This window comes from Pinus tabuliformis, chromosome J (assembly GCF_031772625.1).
Source record: "Pinus tabuliformis cultivar Carrire ecotype Pingquan chromosome J, CPIR1, whole genome shotgun sequence".
Classification (NCBI taxonomy): Eukaryota; Viridiplantae; Streptophyta; class Pinopsida; order Pinales; family Pinaceae; genus Pinus; species Pinus tabuliformis.
The window spans coordinates 785,131,452-785,154,160 of NC_142295.1; the positions used below are offsets into that span (position 1 = coordinate 785,131,452).

The window sequence follows — 22,709 nt, forward strand, 5'->3', positions numbered from 1 at the left end:
ATGAATTTAAATCTACCATAAAAGCAGAGAAGAAAAAGTGGCAGCGCTCAAATGTTAAGTGCAGCAGCGCAATAAGAAAAGTATGCAAAGCATGGAGACCCTCACAGCAGTGGGAAGATAGAACATAAAACAGCAATTTTTGAATTTTTTTTGTTATGGAGCACATGCATTGAAATGCATAGCAATGGAAGGTAGTTTCCTTCTATGTAATGTGAGAGAACATACTCACAGCAGAGTGAGTACAATACACAGCAGTAAAAAAAATGTAATGTTTTTCTTCATATGCAATGCAGCATGCAAAGAAATGCATAAAGAAAAACAGGGACAGCAGATTTTTAATGCACATGGGTGAATGATAATGTGTGGCAGCAGAAAAATGAAAGGAACTGCACAGCAGTGCATTGTGTAAATAAAAAAAATGAATGAAGACTAAGATTGTGTGAAGCAAGGGTGTAAAAAGAAAAGGCAGCAGCCCGTGTTAATTTTTTTTGTTGTGTGGAGAATGCAGCGCAAAACAGCGTGAGGATGATTTCTCTCTATGTGCAAGTAATGGAGAGCAAAGAGTTAGTGTATGGGCACACAGCAGTATGATGAAACAAAAGGTAGCCACAGTGCAAATTGCAGAGGCAACGCAGCAGCAAACAAAAACCCAGGGATGACAGTCTATGGTTATGGGTATGGACAGCAGTGAATATGAAAAATGCAGCAGCAAGAAGTTATGGACAGCAGCACAGGTAGAAGACATTTTTTCTTTACAGCAGTAAATGTATGTGTAATGAATGTGTTGTTCATTGAATTGAAATGCAACATATGCAACAGCAGTGAATGTAAGAAATGTTTACACACAGCAGTGTAAATTTGTAAGGTGGGACAGAGTAATTGTTCCAGAAAAGACAGAGTATTCTGTCTTTGAAGAATGCACAGCAATGCAGAGTTTGCAAAGAAATGTAAGTGAAGTGCAGCAACACAACAGCAAGTGTAGACACAGCAGTGTGGGGTAGACGCAGCAAAGAAGATGGCACAACAGTGCAGCAGAGAATATGCAGCAACATAAAAGAACAATGTAATGAGTATGCACAACAGTGCAATGAATGTTTTGTTTTGAAACTGCATCTAAAGCAGTGTTTGGCAGTAATCCCTCCGTGAGAGGAAGTGAAGTTCTTAGTGAATCCCTCTGTCAAGAGGAAGGTGCTTTTCAGCACAGTGTCATGGTAAATCCCTCTCTCAAGAGGAAGATGCTTTTTAGCATACACATGGTAAATCCCTCTATCAAGAGGATGATGCTTTTCAGCATAGTCACAGGTGAATCCCTCTGTCAAGAGGAAGGTGCTCTTCAGCACATTGTTATGGTGAATCCCTCTGTCATGAGGAAGGTGCTCTTAAGCACAGTTTCAGGTTAATCCCTCTATTAAGAGGAAGACTATTTTGTTGTTTGTGGAACTGCATCAGAAGCAGTTGGTGAATCCCTCTATGTGAGGAAGATGTCTTTGTAACAGCAGTGTTGGTGAATCCCTCTATGTGAGGAAGTGTTTGGGTAAGATTGAATGCCCAGCAGTTGAAATTAAAGGGGAGTGTTGGAATGTTAATTCCAACTGCTGGCTGCAGGCGGACGTGGGCAGCCGACTCAGCCAGCACGCTGCACCCAAAACCGCCAGAACAAAACCACAAACCCGCTTGAGGCATATCGCACCGCTCTTTGGTATGGAGTGGTTTCCGTACACAAGGGCCCGATAAAACTTGGTGCAGACGCGTGTCACTCGCCTGACGTAAGCCAACGTAATTTATCGGAACGTATTGTTCAGTTATGTAATGCCTTCCGATATTCTCCTCCACCGTCAGATCTGCTCCCGCGCTCTCCACCGTCGATTGCCTGAAGCTGCATACGGGCCAGCATTTAATATTTGCGTGGAGTGAATTTCAATTTTCGTTGACCATACTTCTTTTTAATGCATTGTCATAGGTGTAGGTAATGCATTTAGTTTTCTCATACGGCACATTAATATACATAAGAAAACGTGTTATGTTTTTTTTTGTTGTTGCACATGGGAGATATGTAAGAGCGCAGCAGCGAAAGACCAGAGAGCTCGTGTGTAATTTTTGTTATGTATTGACCATTTTGTAATATGAGAGCTTGGGGGAGCGAAAGAAAAGAGTGCACAACAGTGCATGAAAAAGAGCAGAAGTGGAGCGAATATGTTTGAGTGAGGTATGTGTAGAACATCGCACTGCAGTGCGTAGTGTGAAGCAAGGAGGGTATAAAGAAATCAGTGTTGATTTTTTTTAAAAACCAGAAAAGCAGCAGCGTAAGATGAAGCCAAGTCTTTGGTATTATATTTGAAAATATTTTGTGAGATGTTGTAATGTGCAGAAGCACATAACGTTTTTTTTGGAGCTACATATGTAAAAGTTTGTTTTACAAGTAGTATGTGTAAAATATTTTTACAGCAGTATGTGTAAAAATAGTTTTACGCAATAAATGTAAAAAAAAGGGGGTTTTACAGCAGTAAACCCAGCACAGAAAATTCTCAGGAGGAGACAGAGTAAATGTTTTGTTGGATGAATATTGTTTTTGGTGAATCCCTCTCAGCAAAGAGGATGAATATGTATCAAAGTTGGCTGAATGTAATTTTTGGTAAATCCCTCTAAGTGAAAGAGGATGAATGTTGTTTCAGGCTTTATATTTTAATGAATAGAAAAGTTATTTATGGCTGTGGAATACTCTGTTCTGAGATTTTTTTTTAAAAGCTTCCCTGTGCAAAAAGATCCTGTGGAAGAAGGAAATAGAGCATTGCCTCTGTGGTGTTTGTTTGTTTGGTTTTTGGTATTTTTCCCATGAAAAATCTCCAACAGTGGTATCAGAGCTTGTCCAGGCTCTTTGATGGTGACAGAGCTGGTTTAGGCTCTTTAAAAGTGTCAAGGAAGCTGAAGGAAAGACTCTTGTTGCAGCAGTAAAGCTTCTCCAGCAGTGTGAAGCCTCAGCTAAAAGGATTCAGGTATTTCTCAAGTTTTTTGAGTTATTATTGAAAACAGTCAGTGATTTAAAAAAACACAGTCAAGTATTTAAAGCCTAGTTAAGAATGGCAAGGTCAAAGAAGAAAGCCTCCAAGCCTGCTAAAAATGTGTCTCCCTCTTCTACTAAAATAGAAGACAATCTATTTGAAAGTATTCTATTTGAGGCTTCAAAGTTTAATGGAGATTTTGATATGTGGGAAATAAAAATGAGGGTTGTCTTACAGTCTCAAGGGATTGAAGTCTGGGAATCAGTGATTGATGATAGCAAGAAGGATAAAGAATCCAAGGAGTGTAATGCATAAGCAGCAAAACTAATCTTGGATGGACTGCCTGATTCTGTGAAGAAGAATCTAAGAAAATACACATCAGCAAAGGATATATGGGACAGACTGCATGACCTTCATGCAAAGGGAGCACTGACCATGACCATCAGTGAAGAAGGAAATTCTGAACCCATCATAGAAGCTGAATGTGAGAAGGTTGACCTCATCAAACTTCAAGTAAAAGAAAGGGATGAAGAGCTTGCCAAGCTTAAGAAGGAATTTGATCAATGCAAGATAAAGCATCACGATGAAGTCATATCCATGACAAATCAGCTGAATGAAGCAAAGAAGCAGGAAGACGCCTTGTCAAGTCAACTTGAACAAAGGCACAAGAGAGTGAACAAACTTGTAGAAGAGATTGGACAGTACAAGGTAGAGGTTTCCTCCCTTAAGTATGAACTACAAGAAGCCAGGAAGCATGCACAAGAAGCTGAGAAGAAAATGGAGAGCAGTCAAGCAGAAATCTCCAAAATGAAGTCACATATTATCTCCCTTAAAATAGCAGCAGCTGAAGCTACTCGTAGCAAAGAAGAAACTGAGGAACAACTAGCAAAGAAAAATAATGTATGTGAAAAGTTGGAAGAAGAGATTGTCCTCCTCGGGAAGAAGGTTGAAGGGATGAACAAGATCATGAAGAGCTCTCAAGCTTTGGATGACATGCTCAACTATCACAGATCTCCATCTGATAAATCAGGACTTGGGTATGTAGGTGAACCCTCAAACAAGGATGAAGATGCTCTAAGCAAAGGAGATGTGAAGAAGCAAGAAAGAGATTGTGATGCTCCTAGTTCCAGCAAAGGCAAGGAGAAAAATGAAGGCTGTAATAGAAGAAATCGTGCTCCAAGTAGAAAACCAACTCCAAGAAGAAATGTAGCTGATGTCAAAGAGGCAAGAGGCAATGGTGATCATCAAAGGATCTCAGGGCAACAAGGCTTCAGAAGTACATCAAGGAAACCTCCATCTCCCAGGTACCAAAGTTCATTTTTTGGTTATTGTTATGCTTGTTCAAACTTTGGTCATATGGCAAAAGACTGTAGAGCATTTCATGGAGATAGATGTTGTAGTCCCTGACAATCTCCAAGAAATAATTTCACAAGAAGAAATCATGAATTCTTATTCATGAATAAAGTTGAATGCTTCAAGTGTCATAACATTGGGCATATGGCACGAGATTGTAACTTGACATGGGCTCTTACACAAGCTAGACCCATGCAAAAGAAGAAAGTTACACAAGTATGGAGAAGGAAGGAAAGGCAATCTGAAAACCCCTTGAACTCCCTAGTGGATCTAAATTTGTTTTGTGAAGAGTCTGCCAAAAGAAGACAAGCACACATTAAAGGGGAGCTTGTAATTTTTTGTTGTTGAACTGTCTTAACAGTCAATCTTTGATGAAGACCTTTTATAAGGGAAAAATATGAAGTTAAATCTGCCATAAAAGCAGAGAAGAAAAAGGGGCAGCGCTCAAATGTTAAGTGCAGCAGCGCAATAAGAAAAGTATGCAAAGCATGGAGACCCTCACAGCAGTGGGAAGATAGAACATAAAACAACAGTTTTTGAATTTTTTTTGTTATGGAGCACATGCATTGAAATGCATAGCAATGGAAGGTAGTTTCCTTCTATGTAATGTGAGAGAACATACTCACAGCAGAGTGAGTACAATACACAGCAGTAAAAAAAATGTAATGTTTTTCTTCATATGCAATGCAGCATGCAAAGAAATGCATAAAGAAAAACCGGGACAGTAGATTTTTAATGCACATGGGTGAATGATAATGTGTGGTAGCAGAAAAATGAAAGGAACTGCACAGCAGTGCATTGTGTAAATAAAAAAAATGAATGAAGACTAAGATTGTGTGAAGCAAGGGTGTAAAAAGAAAAGGCAGCAGCCCGTGTTAATTTTTTTTGTTGTGTGGAGAATGCAGCGCAAAACAGCGTGAGGATGATTTCTCTCTATGTGCAAGTAATGGAGAGTAAAGAGTTAGTGTATGGGCACACAGCAGTATGATGAAACAAAAGGCAGCCACAGTGCAAATTGCAGAGGCAACGCAGCAGCAAATAAAAACCCAGGGATGACAGTCTATGGTTATGGGTATGGACAGCAGTGAATATGAAAAATGCAGCAGCAAGAAGTTATGGACAGCAGCACAGGTAAAAGAATTTTTTTCTTTACAGCAGTAAATGTATGTGTAATGAATGTGTTGTTCATTGAATTGAAATGAAACATATGCAACAGCAGTGAATGTAAGAAATGTTTACACACAGCAGTGTAAATTTGTAAGGTGGGACAGAGTAATTGTTCCAGAAAAGACAGAGTATTCTGTCTTTGAAGAATGCACAGCAATGCAGAGTTTGCAAAGAAATGTAAGTGAAGTGCAGCAACACAACAGCAAGTGTAGACACAGCAGTGTGGGGTAGACGCAGCAAAGAAGATGGCACAACAGTGCAGCAGAGAATATGCAGCAGCATAAAAGAACAATGTAATGAGTATGCACAACAGTGCAATGAATGTTTTGTTTTGAAACTGCATCTAAAGCAGTGTTTGGCAGTAATCCCTCCGTGAGAGGAAGTGAAGTTCTTAGTGAATCCCTCTGTCAAGAGGAAGGTGCTTTTCAGCACAGTGTCATGGTAAATCCCTCTGTCAAGAGGAAGATGCTTTTTAGCATACACATGGTAAATCCCTCTATCAAGAGGATGATGCTTTTCAGCATAGTCACAGGTGAATCCCTCTGTCAAGAGGAAGGTGCTCTTCAGCACATTGTTATGGTGAATCCCTCTGTCATGAGGAAGGTGCTCTTAAGCACAGTTTCAGGTTAATCCCTCTATTAAGAGGAAGACTATTTTGTTGTTTGTGGAACTGCATCAGAAGCAGTTGGTGAATCCCTCTATGTGAGGAAGATGTCTTTGTAACAGCAGTGTTGGTGAATCCCTCTATGTGAGGAAGTGTTTGGGTAAGATTGAATGCCCAGCAGTTGAAATTAAAGGGGAGTGTTGGAATGTTAATTCCAACTGCTGGCTGCAGGCGGACGTGGGCAGCCGACTCAGGCAGCACGGTGCACCCAAAACCGCCAGAACAAAACCACAAACCCGCTTGAGGTATATCGCACTGCTCTTTGGTATGGAGTGGTTTCCGTACACAAGGGCCCGATAAAACTTGGTGCAGACGCGTGTCACTCACCTGACGTAAGCCAACGTAATTTATCGGAAGCTATTGTTCAGTTATGTAATGCCTTGCGATATTCTCCTCCACCGTCAGATCTGCTCCCGCGCTCTCCACCGTCAATTGCCTGAAGCTGCATACGGGCCAGCATTTAATATTTGCGTGGAGTGAATTTCAATTTTCGTTGACCATACTTATTTTTAATGCATTGTCATAGGTGTAGGTAATGCATTTAGTTTTCTCATACGGCACATTAATATACATAAGAAAACGTGTTATGTTTTTTTTTGTTGTTGCACATGGGAGATATGTAAGAGCGCAGCAGCGAAAGACCAGAGAGCTCGTGTGTAATTTTTGTTATGTATTGACCATTTTGTAATATGAGAGCTTGGGGGAGCGAAAGAAAAGAGTGCACAGCAGTGCATGAAAAAGAGCAGAAGTGGAGCGAATATGTTTGAGTGAGGTATGTGTAGAACATCGCACTGCAGTGCGTAGTGTGAAGCAAGGAGGGTATAAAGAAATCAGTGTTGATTTTTTTTAAAAACCAGAAAAGCAGCAGCGTAAGATGAAGCCAAGTCTTTGGTATTGTATTTGAAAATATTTTGTGAGATGTTGTAATGTGCAGAAGCACATAACGTATTTTTTGGAGCTACATATGTAAAAGTTTGTTTTACAAGTAGTATGTGTAAAATATTTTTACAGCAGTATGTGTAAAAATAGTTTTACACAGTAAATGTAAAAAAAAGGGGGTTTTACAGCAGTAAACCCAGCACAGAAAATTCTCAGGAGGAGACAGAGTAAATGTTTTGTTGGATGAATATTGTTTTTGGTGAATCCCTCTCAGCAAAGAGGATGAATATGTATCAAAGTTGGCTGAATGTAATTTTTGGTAAATCCCTCTAAGTGAAAGAGGATGAATGTTGTTTCAGGCTTTATATTTTAACGAATAGAAAAGTTATTTATGGCTGTGTAATACTCTGTTCTGAGATTTTTTTTTAAAAGCTTCCCTGTGCAAAAAGATCCTGTGGAAGAAGGAAACAGAGCATTGCCTCTGTGGTGTTTGTTTGTTTGGTTTTTGGTATTTTTCCCATGAAAAATCTCCAACAGTGGTATCAGAGCTTGTCCAGGCTCTTTGATGGTGACAGAGCTGGTTTAGGCTCTTTAAAAGTGTCAAGGAAGCTGAAGGAAAGACTCTTGTTGCAGCAGTAAAGCTTCTCCAGCAGTGTGAAGCCTCAGCTAAAAGGATTCAGGTATTTCTCAAGTTTTTTGAGTTATTATTGAAGACAGTCAGTTGTTTTAAAAAAAACACAGTCAAGTATTTAAAGCCTAGTTAAGAATGGCAAGGTCAAAGAAGAAAGCCTCCAAGCCTGCTAAAAATGTGTCTCCCTCTTCTACTAAAATAGAAGACAATCTATTTGAAAGTATTCTATTTGAGGCTTCAAAGTTTAATGGAGATTTTGATATGTGGGAAATAAAAATTAGGGCTGTCTTACAGTCTCAAGGGATTGAAGTCTGGGAATCAGTGATTGATGATAGCAAGAAGGATAAAGAATCCAAGGAGTGTAATGCATAAGCAGCAAAACTAATCTTGGATGGACTGCCTGATTCTGTGAAGAAGAATCTAGGAAAATATACATCAGCAAAGGATATATGGGACAGACTGCATGACCTTCATGCAAAGGGATCACTGACCATGACCATCAGTGAAGAAGGAAATTCTGAACCCATCATAGAAGCTGAATGTGAGAAGGTTGACCTCATCAAACTTCAAGTAAAAGAAAGGGATGAAGAGCTTGCCAAGCTTAAGAAGGAATTTGATCAATGCAAGATAAAGCATCACGATGAAGTCATATCCATGACAAATCAACTGAATGAAGCAAAGAAGCAGGAAGACACCTTGTCAAGTCAACTTGAACAAAGGCACAAGAGAGTGAACAAACTTGTAGAAGAGATTGGACAGTACAAGGTAGAGGTTTCCTCCCTTAAGTCTGAACTACAAGAAGCCAAGAAGCATGCACAAGAAGCTGAGAAGAAAATGGAGAGCAGTCAAGCAGAAATCTCCAAAATGAAGTCACATATTATCTCCCTTAAAATAGCAGCAGCTGAAGCTACTCGTAGCAAAGAAGAAACTGAGGAAAAACTAGCAAAGAAAAATAATGTATGTGAAAAGTTGGAAGAAGAGATTGTCCTCCTCAGGAAGAAGGTTGAAGGGATGAACAAGATCATGAAGAGCTCTCAAGCTTTGGATGACATGCTCAACTATCACAGATCTCCATCTGATAAATCAGGACTTGGGTATGTAGGTGAACCCTCAAACAAGGATGAAGATGCTCTAAGCAAAGGAGATGTGAAGAAGCAAGAAAGAGATTGTGATGCTCCTAGTTCCAGCAAAGGCAAGGAGAAAAATGAAGGCTGTAATAGAAGAAATCGTGCTCCTAGTAGAAAACCAGCTCCAAGAAGAAATGTAGCTGATTTCAAAGAGGCAAGAGGCAATGGTGATCATCAAAGGATCTCAAGGCAACAAGGCTTCAGAAGTACATCAAGGAAACCTCCATCTCCTAGGTACCAAAGTTCATTTTTTGGTTATTGTTATGCTTGTTCAAACTTTGGTCATATGGCAAAAGACTGTAGAGCATTTCATGGAGATAGATGTTGTGGTCCCCGACAATCTCCAAGAAATAATTTCACAAGAAGAAATCATGAATTCTTATTCATGAATAAAGTTGAATGCTTCAAGTGTCATAACATTGGGCATATGGCACGAGATTGTAACTTGACATGGGCTCTTACACAAGCTAGACCCATGCAAAAGAAGAAAGTTACACAAGTATGGAGAAGGAAGGAAAGGCAATCTGAAAACCCCTTGAACTCCCCAGTGGATCTAAATTTGTTTTGAGAAGAGTCTGCCAAAAGAAGACAAGCACACATTAAAGGGGAGCTTGTAATTTTTTGTTGCTGAACTGTCTTAACAGTCAATCTTTGATGAAGACCTTTTATAAGCGAAAAATATGAAGTTAAATCTGCCATAAACGCAGAGAAGAAAAAGGGGCAGCGCTCAAATGTTAAGTGCAGCAGCGCAATAAGAAAAGTATGCAAAGCATGGAGACCCTCACAGCAGTGGGAAGATAGAACATAAAACAGCAGTTTTTGAATTTTTTTTGTTATGGAGCACATGCATTGAAATGCATAGCAATGGAAGGTAGTTCCCTTCTATGTAATGTGAGAGAACATACTCACAGCAGAGTGAGTACAATACACAGTAGTAAAAAAAATGTAATGTTTTTCTTCATATGCAATGCAGCATGCAAAGAAATGCATAAAGAAAAACCGGGACAGCAGATTTTTAATGCACATGGGTGAATGATAATGTGTGGTAGCAGAAAAATGAAAGGAACTACACAGCAGTGCATTGTGTAAATAAAAAAAATGAATGAAGACTAAGATTGTGTGAAGCAAGGGTGTAAAAAGAAAAGGCAGCAGCCTGTGTTAATTTTTTTTGTTGTGTGGAGAATGCAGCGCAAAACAGCGTGAGGATGATTTCTCTCTATGTGCAAGTAATGGAGAGCAAAGAGTTAGTGTATGGGCACACAGCAGTATGATGAAACAAAAGGCAGCCACAGTGCAAATTGCAGAGGCAACGCAGCAGCAAACAAAAACCCATGGATGACAGTCTATGGTTATGGGTATGGACAGCAGTGAATATGAAAAATGCAGCAGCAAGAAGTTATGGACAGCAGCACAGGTAAAAGAAATTTTTTCTTTACAGCAGTAAATGTATGTGTAATGAATGTGTTGTTCATTGAATTGAAATGCAACATATGCAACAGCAGTGAATGTAAGAAATGTTTACACACAGCAGTGTAAATTTGTAAGGTGGGACAGAGTAATTGTTCCAGAAAAGACAGAGTATTTTGTCTTTGAAGAATGCACAACAATGCAAAGTTTGCAAAGAAAAGTAAGTGAAGTGCAGCAACACAACAGCAAGTGTAGACACAGCAGTGTGGGGTAGACGCAGCAAAGAAGATGGCACAACAGTGCAGCAGAGAATATGCAGCAGCATAAAAGAACAATGTAATGAGTATGCACAACAGTGCAATGAATGTTTTGTTTTGAAACTGCATCTAAAGCAGTGTTTGGCAGTAATCCCTCCGTGAGAGGAAGTGAAGTTCTTAGTGAATCCCTCTGTCAAGAGGAAGGTGCTTTTCAGCACAGTGTCATGGTAAATCCCTCTCTCAAGAGGAAGATGTTTTTTAGCATACACATGGTAAATCCCTCTATCAAGAGGATGATGCTTTTCAGCATAGTCACAAGTGAATCCCTCTGTCAAGAGGAAGGTGCTCTTCAGCACATTGTTATGGTGAATCCCTCTGTCATGAGGAAGGTGCTCTTAAGCACAGTTTCAGGTTAATCCCTCTATTAAGAGGAAGACTATTTTGTTGTTTGTGGAACTGCATCAGAAGCAGTTGGTGAATCCCTCTATGTGAGGAAGATGTCTTTGTAACAGCAGTGTTGGTGAATCCCTCTATGTGAGGAAGTGTTTGGGTAAGATTGAATGCCCAGCAGTTGAAATTAAAGGGGAGTGTTGGAATGTTAATTCCAACTTCTGGCTGCAGGTGGACGTGGGCAGCCGACTCAGGCATCACGCTGCACCCAAAACCGCCAGAACAAAACCACAAACCCGCTTGAGGCATATCGCACCGCTCTTTGGTATGGAGTGGTTTCCGTACACAAGGGCCCGATAAAACTTGGTGCAGACGCGTGTCACTCGCCTGACGTAAGCCAACGTAATTTATCGGAAGCTATTGTTCAGTTATGTAATGCCTTCCGATATTCTCCTCCACCGTCAAATCTGCTCCCGCGCTCTCCACCGTCGATTGCCTGAAGCTGCATACGGGCCAGCATTTAATATTTGCGTGGAGTGAATTTCAATTTTCGTTGACCATACTTCTTTTTAATGCATTGTCATAGGTGTAGGTAATGCATTTAGTTTTCTCATACGGCACATTAATATACATAAGAAAACGTGTTATGTTTTTTTTGTTGTTGGGGCGTTGACCATTATGTTATGAAAATATAACAAGTGAAATGTGCTATTTTTTTTGTTGTTGCACATGGGAGATATGTAAGAGCGCAGCAGCGAAAGACCAGAGAGCTCGTGTGTAATTTTTGTTATGTATTGACCATTTTGTAATATGAGAGCTTGGGGGAGCGAAAGAAAAGAGTGCACAGCAGTGCATGAAAAAGAGCAGAAGTGGAGCGAATATGTTTGAGTGAGGTATGTGTAGAACATCGCACAGCAGTGCGTAGTGTGAAGCAAGGAGGGTATAAAGAAATCAGTGTTGATTTTTTTTAAAAACCAGAAAAGCAGCAGCGTAAGATGAAGCCAAGTCTTTGGTATTGTATTTGAAAATATTTTGTGAGATGTTGTAATGTGCAGAAGCACATAACGTTTTTTTTGGAGCTACATATGTAAAAGTTTGTTTTACAAGTAGTATGTGTAAAATATTTTTACAGCAGTATGTGTAAAAATAGTTTTACACAGTAAATGTAAAAAAAAGGGGGTTTTACAGCAGTAAACCCAGCACAGAAAATTCTCAGGAGGAGACAGAGTAAATGTTTTGTTGGATGAATATTGTTTTTGGTGAATCCCTCTCAGCAAAGAGGATGAATATGTATCAAAGTTGGCTGAATGTAATTTTTGGTAAATCCCTCTGAGTGAAAGAGGATGAATGTTGTTTCAGGCTTTATATTTTAATGAATAGAAAAGTTATTTATGGCTGTGTAATACTCTGTTCTGAGATTTTTTTTTAAAAGCTTCCCTGTGCAAAAAGATCCTGTGGAAGAATGAAACAGAGCATTGCCTCTATGGTGTTTGTTTATTTGGTTTTTGGTATTTTTCCCATGAAAAATCTCCAACAAGCATATTTGAAGGAAATTCATCATGGAAATTTGTTTAAAATCGACGGGAATAAAGTGGTGTGATTTTAGAAAATATTTTAATTTTATTAAATTATTTGGAGGAAAATTTTCAGGATTGAGAATAGGTTTATAATGACTACTTGGATGAAGGGTAAAAAAAAAAAAGGTTAAATTCATTTATAATTGGAAGAAATAAATATTATTTTCTTTGCTTAATTTATTTTTTGACAAATAACTTATTAAACTTATATTATTCCTCTCAAAACAAATGAAACGGAAAATAGCCTGCCTGTTTTTTCAGAGATTTAGTTCTTAGTTTTTAATATTGGGATAAAGAATTGTTCAACTATTGAATCAATTTTTAAATTGAAATCTAATATACCCTTGACCAAAAATCTAACCATATATCGTTTGATTGCTGCACGGTGTAAATGTAATTACCTGCTTGGGGCTGGGACAAAATCGATCGTATAATAGGTAAGAGATACCCATGCTGTAGATTCGATTAAAGAAAGAGGAATTTCTCTAATGAATATAGGAAGAGAATATGCCCAGGCAGGGTATAACATGAGATCTCTCTGCTTGTAGAAGACTGGAAGCTTTTCAATTGTGGTCGCAATGCCTGAAAGTCCGTTGAACATATTCATGACGAGACCAAGGAATAGAGCTCCAAAATAAAGGGAACCGTCCTCTAGATTTCTGTGATTCATGTTTGTACGAAAAAAAACCGTCATAGCGATCATGGCGACGGAACTTATCTGACGGCAAAACGATATTCGATTAGTAGTAGTCTTGTCTGCAAAAATCCCTTGGGAAAGAGATTCAGATGAAATAATGGTGATGTATTTGAATTCAATGGAAAGAATGATTGTAAGCCTGTGGGAATTTTCTTTTTCACCTGCAAGAATTTGAAGATATGGATGAAGGCATTTCTCTTCATAAGTAAAATCTGTCTGTCAAAACATGCTTTGAAAAGTCCGGTTTTGCTTAAGCCGTATTTTTCTTTAGAGAGTGCTGCGGGATGGCTTTTTGCTTTATCGTATGGAATCGACAATTCTGAAATCAGATCGGCTCCGACGCGAAAAGATTTAAATGCTTCTGCAAACTCCTTCGCTGAGACGTATCGGTATGGCTTCCCACTGCTAGTACACCAGTACTGTTCCTGATCTTTTCGGGAAATCATCTGTTTCAGACAAAAGGTCGGTAGATTTGTAATGCTGTTTTGCAATTCGTTTGTTTCAAATTATAACTGACTAGAAGTTTTGAGTGAGACTTCTTGAATATTAATTTGCAATCTTTAAAGAAGCAAGTTGCTGAAGTTTTTGGTTCAGATATTTTTGTCGATTTTTCCTGATGGAAATATCATAACTTTAAGTTGTGGAATCTATGTTCAGAGGTTTTTCATCATTCGAAAAATATAATTTAAACTACAGAACACCGCAATATCACTGAGAATTACATTTCAAAATTGAGAAGAAAAAAGAAAACTAAAAAAATCTATCGTCAGAATACGCCATATTCTACTGGAATACAATTTATATTTCAGAAATTCTCACTATTATGAATATGACTAATTTTGAAGAAAAATATATTTTAATCAAATATTCAGTTTATTTTTAATATAATCAAGAACCAGAAACTTATTTAGCTACCTCTTGTAAAAAATCTGCAACTGCTTTCCTTTCAGGACATTTAAATCCCATGGTCCCGAAGAAATCCAGGACAAACTCTCTGGGTCCCTGGTACACGATATAACCTTCTGATAGCAGGATTAAATCGTCGAAGAGTTCAAACGTTTCAGGGGCAGGTTGCAGAAGAGAAACCACCATTGTTACCCTCATAATATGAACAAAGTGGTAGAAGCATCGGATAATCCCATATGCGGTAGAGCTGTCCAGCCCTGTCGAAACTTCATCCATCAAGAAAGCTTTGCAGTCACCTCCAACAATCATCTCCCCTATTGTGACTCTTTTCTTCTGACCTCCGGAAATTCCTCTGCGCATTTGATCTCCCACCATCTTTTCCGCGCACGGCTCTAACCCCAAAGCCTGGTCGAAGGTTTTCGACATTATTCATCATATCTTATCGTTGACAAAATATTTAAATGACGAAATCACGATGAGTTCTTCCGTCTGGAACACAAATTCGTCAAATCAAGATTCTTCGAGTTGGAAGAAAGCTTACCTTCAAAACGTAGTCTGTCATAATGCTGGTTTTCTGTCCCTCCATGGCTATTGCCTAAAAATTTGAATATGTATTCAACAGTTAACTGTGAGTAATTTCAGCTTCACCCGAAAGAAAAGAAAAAAAAGGACTAAATTCAGACCTGCACCGTTTTAATTTGAAGTGGATACCTTCATGAAAACATCAATGTCGGGGTCTGGTTTAAGCCCTAGTCACTTCTCCCGCCTGGAAAGTTCACTCAATACATCTGCATCCAAGATGAGCGGCTATTTTTATGTCTCTACTTCACAAATTAAGAATGACATAGCATTCAGGTTAGAAAATATACCAGATCTTGAACCAACGCCTTGGCAACGAGACGAGAAATCGAAAGTTTCTCTGACTGTCATTTCTCCCAGATGCACATCATGCTGACTGATGTAAGTCGACGTCTTCTGTGTCACGAACTCATTCATGGCATGTCCATTATACTTTACTTCTCCATCGACCTGAAACAAAGCTCGGATAGAAACCAATACAACTTATCTATTTATTTAAGAATATTGATGTAACTGAAACGAAAGCGTTTACACAAATAAATAAAATTATTTTACCTATAATATATTAAAGCAATATTGGTATTTAACTTTAATTTTAACGATAAAATTTTTCTAATGTGAGTTTACGGAAAATATTTCTATCATACCTATAATCCTGTTTATTTTATTTTAGAATTTAGTTTTAGGAATTTCAATTTAATTATTAAAAAAGAACATCTTGTTTATTTTATTTTAGAATTTAGTTTTAGGAATTTTAATTTAATCATTAAAGGAGCGACGGAGGGACGGAGGGACGGTAGGTGTCACGCCCCTACATCTGCGGTGGTCTTCCAACCGCTTGTAGCAAAGTGTGGCACCACCGAATGCTTTCTTTTCACCAATACTAACATTCGTGGACTACGCCTACTTTCACATTAACATTACTTAGCTTGTGTTTCGCAACCAAGTAAACATGCAATTATCCTTTATACTTAATGAAGCCCATACTCATTCATTATCATCATGCAATTATACCAAGAACAACAACAATTGCAACAAGTATAAAGGGGAGGGGAAACTCCCCGTAATGTGAGTCTGCCCAACAATATATTAAGAATATCAGTTTACAAAAATACAAGTGTGTCTTGCCAAACCAAGTCTCACGCTTAGCCAAGTATTACAAAGAGAGGCAACCCTGCCTTTTACAATACATGTGCACCTCTTGCACGAAGGGTGGTGCTCACCCGAGCCACCTAGATACCCCTGCCAAGTCCTGCACAATTCTGCACATCCACCGCACCCCGGGCACACCTTGCCCACACCTCGACCGGCTCAAGACAACCTCCAAGTGCACCTTCAAGTAGAGCGCATGAGATATGCGCAGCTCCACTTAAATCTGCGCACTCTTTGTTACCTCCTTCAAGCTATGCGTAGAAGTGTTGGAGAGAATGCGATGTTGAAATGAGCTCTAAGGCTCACACATATATAGCCATCCTAGCGTGGGTTTACATGGGGTGTGCAGCCCCTTGGCCGACCCCCAAAGCCACCAACAAGTGCCCACAAGACTTGTTTACAAGTCGGCTTGTAAGCTCTCATAACCATCGTATAAGTTTCGCTCCACACTTAGCTGCATTTCTAAGTGTTTTGCCTTTCGTCGCATTTCGTTCACGGTATCGTCGCATTTCTTCCGCAGCCCCGTCGCACTTGCGTTTGTCGCGCGCCCGTCGTGCGCCCGCGTGCCCGCCCGCGCCCTCGTGCACAGCGACTTCGCCTGGCGCCCGTTGCACAATCGCCCAGAGGCCTTACATCCTCCTCCACCTGAAATCGTTGTCGTCCTCGACAAAATACCATCCCGGTAGCCATCCACCAAGATCATCATCATCCATGATGTTGACTCCTCCACACAAAGAAAACATCCTTGCAACATGTGTAGAGCCTCATCTCCATCATGCCTCGACTTAGTGACCAACTGCCACCAAAATCACCATCCCAAGGTATGCACCTCAACGGTATGCTCTCCATCAGATATCGTCTCGATCCATGATCATCGACCCCTCTGCCACAATCTCCACTGCAACATCTAGTGTCGACCTCATCATGTGTCCCCATGTGAACCTCTGCCATGATACTCCAACACAATGCCAACATATCTCTGCACACTTCCGGACCTCATGTCTGAACTAGTTGGGTAGCTAATCCAGCCATCACGCTCAATCCATGAGAGTGAACATCCTCATGCCATCATCAGCTGTTCCTCAAACATCTGCCACATCCTTGACTCATCAAGAATCTATCTCCAATCCATGCTCAGGTCCATGGAAACTCCATCCATCTCATCTGCAACATGTCATGATGCTTGATGCTAAGCCATCCCTACACCATCAATCATACCTGCTCAACCATGTTTAAGGACTCACTGCCATGAGCAGCTAACAATGAGCCCCATCTTCTTTATCCATCTAAGAAGATGTAGAGGGAGTAGAGCCTGAAGGCTCTCCCTCACTAATCAACTCGATCCATCTGTCAGGATCCTCAATCTCCATCCTTTGTAGATAAGCAACCCGGTCTTCCCTCTGGACATCCGGTCTCACATATACCTCCTCATCATCATCATCATCCTCCACCAACTCTAGCCTTCTTGTCAAATCCAAGATGCTATCTGAAAGTGTCTTCATGACCAATGACTGCTCCACAAGCTTTGTCTCAACACTAGACAACCGCTTATTCACCTTCTCCTTATCCTCCATTTGCATTACTCCCAATTTACAATCAGGCCTTGTCACACCAATGGTTGGAACACCAATGGGTACATCTTCCCTTCCATCATAAATGTAGAGCTTCTTCAAATGTGGAACGATCATAGCATGAAATTGTTTCATGAATTCCATCCCCAATACAGCCTCATAGTCATCAATCCGCACTATAGTAAAGTCCACCTTCCCGGTCCATTCACCAAGTGTAGTGTCCACCCTTTCAGCTATACCAAGAATCTCAATAGGAGGAGAATTCACTGTCTTCATTTGTGCCTTTGCCGGTACAAATTTCAGCCGAATTCTTCTCACAGTATCTTCGCCCATGAAGTTGTGAGAAGCCCCATTATCCACCATAGTGAGCACATCAGCACCTCCAACCTTCATCAGAACATACTCTAACTTGTTCCTTTCAGGATCCCTCCTAGAGGCCACTTCCGTAGTAGCAGAAGCACCAAGTATCTGCATCATCCCCACATAAGCATCTTCATTCTTTCCATCAGACTCAACCTTCTTTTTCAAGGCCTTGAGATGCCTTACCTCAAGAGCTAGGCAATCCCACTTCTTCTGATTCAATTTATGTCTTATCTCTAGTTCCTTGAGTTCTGCTTCAAGCAAGTCCATTTCCTTTGCAAGTTGATAGGCTTCCTCCTTATTCCTGTCAGAAACCCCTTCCTTGACCAAGGCACGAAGAGCATCCTTTGTTTCAAACAACCTTTTGCCATATTTTGCAAATCCTTGTTTTACTTCCTTTGACTCTTCAAGTAGACTTCCTTCAAATTCTTCGAAGGTTGCAAAACCCAATTTTCGCAAGATAGACATCTTTACCAAGTTACTTGCAACCTGAACCGACCCTTGTTCCACTTTTGTGAAATGGTTTCCTTCACCTGCAAGTACCTGTCACGAGCAACCCTACTTACCGGCTTCAAACCGAAGCTCTTATAAGCTCTTCACCAAGCTCTGATAACACCTGTCACGCCCCTACACCTACGGTGGTCTTCCAACCGCTTGTAGCAAGGTGCGCACCACCAAACGCTTTCTTTTCACCAATACTAACATTCGTGGACTACGCCTACTTTCACATTAAAATTACTTAGCTTGTGTTTCGCAACCAAGTAAACTTGCAATTATCCTTTATACTTAATGAAGCCCATACTTATTCATTATCATCATGCAATTATACCAAGAACAACAACAATTGCAACAAGTATAAAGGGGAGGGGCAACTCCCCGTAATGTGAGTCTGCCCGACAATATATTAAGAATATTAGTTTACAACAATACAAGTGTGTCTTGCCAAACCAAGTCTCACACTTAGCCAAATATTACAAAGAGAGGCAACCCTGCCTTTTACAATACATGTGCACCTCTTGCACGAAGGGTGGTGCTCACCCGAGCCACCTAGATACCCCTGCCAAGTCCTGCACAATTCTGCACATCCACCGCACCTCGGGCACACCTTGCCCACACCTCGACCGGCTCAAGACAACCTCCAAGTGCACCTTCAAGTAGAGCGCATGAGATATGCGCAGCTCCACTTAAATCTGCGCACTCTTTGTTACCTCCTTCAAGCTATGCATAGAAGTGTTGGAGAGAATGCAATGTTCAAATGAGCTCTGAGGCTCACACATATATAGCCATCCTAGCGTGGGTTTACATGGGGTGTCAACCCCTTGGCCAACCCCCAAAGCCACCAACAAGCGCCCACAAGACTTGTTTACAAGTCGGCTTGTAAGCTCTCATAACCATCGTATAAGTTTCGTTCCACACTTAGCCGCATTTCTAAGTGTTTTGCCTTTCGTCGCATTTCGTTCACGGTATTGTCGCATTTCTTCCGCAGCCCCGTCGCCCTTGCGTTTGTCGCGCGCCCGTTGTGCGCCCGCGCGCACGCCCGCGCCCTCGTGCACGGTGACTTCGCCCGCGCCCATCGCACAATCACCCGGAGGCCTTACAGTAGGGATTTAACCGTATTTAAAATAGTGAAGGTAAAAAATAACATTTATTTAAAAAATAATTATGTTATTTTTTGGGTTTTAATTTTTATTTTAAAAGTTATAAAATTAAATTAAAATAAAACATATAAAATGAGTTAAGATTTTACAGGGATGTTGTATTTAAAATTGATGATATTAATATAAATCGTTATATTATTTCTAAGTTTTAATTTTTATTTTGAAAGTTATAAAATTAAATTAAAATAAAACTTATAAAATGAGTTATGATTTTATAGGTGTATTGTATTTAAAAGTTATGGTATTAATATAAAGTATTCTTTTTGTAATTTTATTTTAAAAGTTATAAAATTAAATTAAAATAAAATATATAAAATGAGTTATGATTTTACATGTGTGTTGTATTTAAAAGTCATGGTATTAGTATAAGGTTTTTTTTAGAAGAATTGATAATTAGGTTATTATAATGGTTGATTTCACTATAATTTTTAGGTACCTAATTGATTCTAACTACTACCACTATAATAAATGGTTACATATGTCTTTTTCATAGGGATAAGTGAATCAAGGGGATTTGAATCTCTCGCCTCATCGCATATAACATTTCCCCAAAAAATTAATATTAATATATGGTATTGTAATAAAGTCTATTTACAAAATTAAATTTCTCCATAAGAAAGTGAGATAAAATTTCATAGTTAAAAATCTTTAAAATATATTTTCATATGTTTATGTTTTCTAAAATGTATACATGTTTTGTTCATATATTGATTTATATAAAATAAATTTCCAAAATTTATATATTTAAAAATTGTTTGTGTCCTCCATGTTATCCATCATATTTGACTAGACTTGGTCCACACCAACCCTAAACTGACTCAACTTTTTAACATGTTTCCACCTTAATACAAGACACAACTACCCCTTAAAATTTGTTCCGAGAAGTCTTTCTAACTAGATCGATCCCAAACTAGTTATACTAATAAGATTTAACATATTTAAAAATACATTTAAAAAAAAAAACCTAACTCTTGATAAGATGGAGAATACGAAATCTTCACATTCTTTCTTTGAATCCTTACTTTGAGTGTTTTGGCAAACCTTCCCGCAAGTGCCAGGAGCAGAGTGGTCTTTCCCGAGGCAGGAGGTCCAAGAAGAAGAGTCATCCTTCACAACGTGATACCACACAAAATTAGCGAAGACCTTCATTCTCCGCTATCGATTTTCATCAAAATCTCTCGAAATCCGTATTTACCTGCCCGGCTTGATCACACCGCTGACATTTCGAAGAATTCCGAGTGTTTTCTTCTTACTCTTCCTCAACCGAAAGGTTTCCACAGCATCCTGCGTACATTATTTTATAACCTTTAAATGTTAAATAAAAGAATTTAGTTAAGATGAAAAAATGCTAAATAAAAGAATTTAGTCAGGATGAAGATTTACATTGGGTGGTTCGAAAATTATTTATATATTTTGAAAAGATATTGAATCTAAACTTCCAAAAATTTAAAAAATAATTATTGTAAAAAATTACTTTAAAAAATTTAAAGCAAAATAAACTTCTCACATCATTCCTTTATTATTTATAATATAAATTAGTTTTTATTTATTTCATATGTAAATAAAAGTGCTAACCCGTTAGTTTTTATTTATTTCATATGTATATAAAAGTGCTAACCCGTTGTAACTTCTCCATAATCTAAATCCAAGATAATAATAATCATACGCAGTGCCATGACACGACATCATATAACAATTACAGCGATATCTCACAAATTATTTTTGACGTCTACGCGGAGGGGAAAATGGGGATAAAATTCAAATTTCAGCTTTGGTAACCATGGAACTGGAGCAATACCTCCACTATATTCAACGTCCAGTTAATTAATGTCGGCAGTGCCCTGCTACCAAGGTAGACACGGGAAGAAATATTCAACTTCTCGAAGCGGATCTCAATCTCTGGTAACATAATGCCAACCCTGATCAATACCACAAGATAAGCACATCGTTAAGCTCAGAGAAATTAGATCCGAGTATAAACTAACTCAAGTAAGCATAATATTTTAAATAAAATGTAGGCACAGGCATAAATTTCTAAATAAAAAATAGGTAGAGGTGTTGAATTTAACTGGACTGTAAATTCCGAGAATCTTTTAAAACCTCATTCCTATTTATGAAATTTTTTGAAATATTCTCGTAACAAAAAATGCAATCAAGAAAAAAAATACTCAGCAGAGGCAAGGCAAGGCATATAATCAAAATCCAAACCTTTGAAGCCTTTGATGAAGCTTTTGCAGGAAGTGTTCATTATCTTGGTCTGTTACTCCGACAAGTCTCTTAACCAGTTTCTTCCGAGTTTCAAGAGGAATATTTGCGACGTCGATCTGCTGCAAGTGATTATGAATGTGAGAAGATCCAGCCGCTGCAACGACCACGTCGTTGAGAATCGAATTTCTGACACGCTCGTTTGTGGGGAGCCTCTCTATTGCTGCCCATATCATCTGCGCCTCCTCCTCCTCCTCCGCAGATATGCGCTCTCTTAAAGTTTTTGAGAGTCGATCAGTGCTTTCAAACGAGGGCTTTGAGCTGCCGGAACAGGAACTGCTGGTTGCCATTACCTCCTGCAAATAATTCAGTTAGGACCTCTTTTTGAGTGTGAGAATCTAAAAGTTGAAAAACGCGCTGTCATATGGAATAGCGGTGCAGTTGAATGCCTGAATTTTTTATTTTGACATTATGTATGGGCTTGAATATCTATTGGAAATATACTTGACTTTGACTTGAGACCAAGATAAAAATTCGAATAAAAAATTTTAAATTCGGAAAATAAAATCCATTATATATATATATAATATGATATATTTTGATTATTTTTTCTAATTTATTTTAAGATTGAAATAATTTCTAATAATTCTAAATAGACTGATATGGCTTTTTAGTTAGTTTCAAAATTTATTTGTCAAAAAATTTTATCTAATAAATGAATATATATTTAGAACATATCATTTTAAATTTATTTATTTCTGTAGACCAGGTCCATAAAAAATTATATTTAGAAAATAAATGTATTTTTTTTCCTTGTTTTATTGGCTTTCCAGTCTTAGAAATTGAAGAATGAAAATTTTCATTTTCTTGAAAAATGAAAATTTTCCGATTTGAAAATTGTTTCTGTTTTTCTTAGTTTTCTTTTTCTAAATACATAATTAGAAACCTTAGTATTATATATTTTTAAGTGTAATAAGTGCACACAGCCATGGCTCTTTAACTTCGGGAAGTCACCACCGCCATTCTTGCATCGCCTTACCTCATCAAAGATCTAACAGTCACCACCGCCCAATTACCTCATCAAAGATTTAACAGTCACCACCGCTTGCCTGCAGAAATGAAAGGGCAAC

At 38.8% G+C, this 22,709-nt stretch overlaps 1 pseudogene across 1 annotated transcript in view; it reads right to left on the reverse strand.

Moving 5' to 3' along the window:
• The window catches only part of LOC149229069 (ABC transporter G family member 39-like), a 118,755-nt pseudogene that overhangs the window by 14,339 nt on the left and 81,707 nt on the right, over positions 1–22,709 (reverse strand). The window contains exons 6-15 of the transcript XR_016248364.1: positions 21,583–21,935; positions 21,173–21,293; positions 20,570–20,658; positions 20,397–20,481; positions 14,924–15,083; positions 14,766–14,842; positions 14,596–14,649; positions 14,064–14,459; positions 13,310–13,594; positions 12,853–13,169 (exon numbers count right to left, since the gene is read on the reverse strand). The product of XR_016248364.1 is annotated as an ABC transporter G family member 39-like (transcript). The remainder of the gene's footprint in view (positions 1–12,852; positions 13,170–13,309; positions 13,595–14,063; positions 14,460–14,595; positions 14,650–14,765; positions 14,843–14,923; positions 15,084–20,396; positions 20,482–20,569; positions 20,659–21,172; positions 21,294–21,582; positions 21,936–22,709) is intronic.